The 4,539-nt window shown below is 45.1% G+C and overlaps 1 non-coding gene across 1 annotated transcript; it reads right to left on the bottom strand.

Annotated features, from left to right (window-relative positions):
- Positions 1 to 4,017: 4,017 nt before the first annotated feature.
- Positions 4,018 to 4,089, bottom strand: TRNAM-CAU (transfer RNA methionine (anticodon CAU)). The gene has a single exon. It is a non-coding gene; the product is annotated as a tRNA-Met (tRNA).
- Positions 4,090 to 4,539: the final 450 nt, after the last annotated feature.

Here is a 4,539-nt window from a genome sequence, read left to right as displayed (position 1 = left end):
CTCCCTCCTGCAGAAGAAGATGGCCTACTGCCGCTCAGGAGGTGACCAGAGGCGGGCTGACTCTCCTACTCAGGCCACGGCCAGTTGCCAGGCCTTGGCGCTGAATAGTCGTGTCCTTGGGCAGCCACAGCCAATTGCCGGGCCTCATGACCTGCAGGAGGTGTCACCCGCATCATCGCCCCAGTGTGAGACAAGAGTCCGGCCCTCCAGTACCGGTACTCAAGAACCTCTGTCAGGCCCCACGGCCTCTCCTGGTCCCCGCTCCCTGTGCCTGGCCCTGGAGCAGACACACCTGATGGACCCTAGTTCAGGTCGGTGCCGCAGTCCTCTCCTGACGGCACCCCTCGACTCTGGGGACCACAGCCCGCTGTCCCTCCAGGCCCTCCCCAGGACGCCTCGGTGCAACCTCTCCACGCCCACCAGACGGTCTAAGGCCACTACCTCTGGCCGAGACCTACACCAGCAGTTCCTGGAGCTTTTCGGCCCCAGTCCTGAGGGCCATACCCCCGAGCCTAGCCCAGAGACTGCCGGCTCTTCCGCCACCTGCAGCCCTGGATGCGAGAGGACACCCCTGTGAATCATCCCGTGCCCTCTCGGCACGCCCTCCCTTGACGGTGCCCTATCCCCGGCCTAACTGACGCTGGTGTGCCACACCGTCGCCTACACCGCACGAGTGAAACATGTCGTGGGTGATATTGCCCTCAACACAGTGAAGTGACTTATATTAAGTAGACGGTGCCCTAAGACAAGTGATACAGTGACCTGGGATAAGTGTATGTCAGACAAGTGAGATCATGGGTAAATACTTACGGGTGAGTATAGAGACTGAGTAAAATTACGAGTGACGCCCTTGTAGAAAAGCCGTCAGATTGTTACCCTAAAAGTCTCCCTATTGAGAAACAGGTAAATGTCATTATTACTAGGGAGCAGTGAAGAAAAGTGTTAAGAATACTCCTGTACGGGTATTACTATAACTAGTGTAAATTCCCAGTGTGTCCCCCTCCCCTCCTTTTTTCGGTTTTCCCTTCAGGAATCTCCTCCCAATAGTCAGAGTGAATATAATAACTTGAATTGGAAATAGAGTAAATTGTCAAAACCTTTTTACTATCAGAAAATACTAAGTCTGAAACAATAATGCTATTCTCCCCCTCGATATTACCATAAATATCTTCTAGCTCTCCGCGTGTCCTCCCTTGCCCCCTCCCCCGTGAGACTCACCCTCCTCTGCGCGCCACAGTCCTGTATTCCCTTGTACACCTGTATCATGACTTATTGTGTTGGCATCAATATTTGTTAAGCCAGTATCCTGCGAGATACTAATATCCTAGTTAAGGTTTCATTTCTGTCATATACTGTGTTGTAATATCTGCTGTATTTGTCCTGTGTCTGACTGTGGTAATATACGTGTAAAGGTTATTGCCTGGAGTTTTTGTGCCCTACCTCTCTTTATTGCACCACGCCTCGTTCTTGAAAGAGAACCCAGCTACACGTTAGGTGTTCTAGGACCGAGGAGTTGGGCCTTTTGCACCTAGCATTACATTTACCAATGTCTCATTGTGTATGAACAATATCTGTGTTTGCAAATATAACATTTGCTATATGTTTGCAATAGGATATGGCTAGTTGGCGATATATGACACCTCCCGACACCAGGGCTACCAATGTGTGGTAGGTCGGATTTCAGCGATCTTCGTTCTGCGGTCCCAAATGTTTCACACATATTGTGCACTGATACTTTTGTGTCCCATAGTACATCACCCTGCCTGTATCCCTGACTGTCTTGGAGAGAGTTCCAGCATACTAGACCTTTTCCTTACATTACGTCCTGCTTATCCAGTTCATCTTTTCTCTTCACTGGGCTCCTTTCATCACAACTATATTATATTAACCTGTCCTATCACTCCAGTAAGGCCTGTGGACCCTCCCAAGAAGTGGTGGCTTTGGCGGATTGGGAGACCCTCAGGCAGTCCTCAAGAACTGTGCTTCTGTGTGTACACACTGCCTAAGCAAACTCTTTCGCCTTGCACTGTTAACTGGTACCTCTCCTTCATGCTTGAAGTTTACTTTCATTCAGCCTGCCATAAGGAAGGGTGACCATTCCCGGCCCTCTATCGCCCAATTGCTTAACATCCTATATTTCTAAAGTTTTTGAATCTATTCTTATTAGAAATATTTAAAGCACGTCTCCTATCATAACATTATTTCTCATCGTCACTATGGTTTCCTCCATGGAAACTCCACTTGTGATCTTCTCACCTTCCTTTCAGACTCCTGATCATCCTCCTTTCTGGACGTTGGCAATGGCTTTGCCATTGTAACTGATATCTCAAAGGCTTTCAATCAAGTCGGACATAAATCTTTAATTTCCAAACTGTCCTCATATGGTTTCTATCCTTCTATCTGTGCCTTAAGCTTTAGATTCCTTTTGGTCGTTCTACAGCTGCTGTCGTAGACAGCCACCGTCCTTCTCCTAGAGCTATCAATAGTGGTGTTCCTCGTGGCTCGGTCCTATCACCAACTCTCCTCCTTCTATTCCTCAGTGACCTAAGCTGTACATATAACCCAGTAGCACTTAGACGCTGATGACTCTGCCCTCACCTTTCCATCCACTTCTCGTAGCATCCATTTCAGCACTTATGTCAACAAACAAGGGATAAGACTATAGCACACTTAATGTCTGATATGGCTCATATCTCTGACTGTGATAAAAGTAATCCTGCTGTTTTTATGCATCAAACACTCAGTTCTTACATCTTTCAAACTCTCAAAATCTACCACAAGAATATCGTCTAATATTTAACAATACCCCTCTTAATCCAATATCGACTTTGAACGTACTTAGGGTCTCATCCTCTCGGGATTTATCTTGGAAAGATAATTTTGTCTCTCTTGGAAAATCTGCTTCCAAGTGATTAGGTGTGCTAAGCTGACTCCGTGCGTTCCATACGCACATTTTTTTTTTTTTACTTTAAGCACAGGATTTATTCATTCCTGTGTAAGGCACTACTCTGATGTGTGGGAAGGTTCTCCACATACAGCTCTTTTCAAGAAGGCAGACTCAAAGGTTTTATTTCTCGTTAACTCTCCTCCTTCTACCTGCTCTCTTCAATCTCGATCTCTTCGTCGCACTGTTGCATCTTTATCCCTATTCTATAGCTATTTCAGTGGTCCCTGCTTCTCTGAACTCTCAGGTTGCACACTTCCACCACTGTAGCAGGCACGTAGCACCCATCTCTCATCCCATTTCTGCCTAACTCTCTAATGCAAGAGTTAACCATTACTCCCAGTCCTTCATGTATGCAACAGGTCGACAATGGTACTGTTTTCCTCTGTATTTCCTACTGTCTATGACCTCCAGTCTTTTAAACGCAGTGTATCCAGGCATCTCAAAATAAATGGATCTGGAATTTGACTCTCTGTTATCCTGTTTTTATTTTTTCTTTGAGGGAACAATTCTCTTACTTCTAGTCTTTGGTTCATTCGTTCATGTATTTAAAAAAAATATATATGTGATTAGTAAGATATTCTTCTAAACTGCCATGAAATGTGAGATAAGTACTGTACATAAGTTACTGAGTCCATAAGATGACCAAAACAGATAGACAAACTAATGGCGGGAAAACACTCAAAGTAAAACAAGCACCTCTCAGCAAGCAGCATTTATACAGGGTCATACATGGTACTAGTGAAACACCATACAGAAATTTAACACTCACCTGATTGTAACTCAAAACACATAACTTCTATGAACACAGTAGTCACCAGCCACATTAAGTTACAAGTCAAGGTGCCAAACGTTAGCAATCTGGTAGGGACGAAGCTTTCCACAATTCCTACACCGAAAACTACTATCAAACAGTATGGATTCATACACCTTACACAACAGTAAAACGTTCAAAACATTCATATACAGAAGCAGAAATTCGCTTTGCTTGACGAATGATGTGGCAGATGAAGAGCGCCATGAACAGAACTGTCCGAAACGTAGTCAGCGGGACGAGCAGAAAAAGGTACTCGTAGCAGAGCGTGGTTTCGATCCACGGACCTCTGGGTTATGGGCCCAGCACGCTTCCACTGCGCCACTCTGCTGACCCGAAAGTGTGTTTTATACTTTGTTCTTTTCACATTTCAATGGATTCTCTTGTAGACAAACCTCCTCATATCAGAATGGACAATGAAAGCCATCTTTACTATTTCAATTGGCAATGTCTTTCCGAAATTGAACATAATCATCTGGGGATAACATGGCGAAGGACAAATTGCGTCCTTGGGCTGAAGTTATAATACATCCCATGACCCATCTTGTCATGTCTTTCCATTTCATCAACCTTTATCCTTTCCTTCTTGTTTGCACCATATTCATTATTCTTCCATGAATCTTACTTGGATTACCTCTCTCTCTCTCTCTCTCTCTCTCTCTCTCTCTCTCTCTCTCTCTCTCTCTCTCTCTCTCCGTTTTCGTCTCTTGATCCTCACTTTTTTCCATGAGGTTTTACATTTTCCTTCTCAGTGCAGCTGGTGTTGAACTAATTAGCATTC

Source organism: Coenobita brevimanus, chromosome 52, assembly GCF_032717465.1.
Source record: "Coenobita brevimanus isolate Jiangsu-jjx chromosome 52, ASM3271746v2, whole genome shotgun sequence".
NCBI lineage: Eukaryota > Metazoa > Arthropoda > Malacostraca > Decapoda > Coenobitidae > Coenobita > Coenobita brevimanus.
This window is presented reverse-complemented; position numbering and strand designations above follow the sequence as displayed.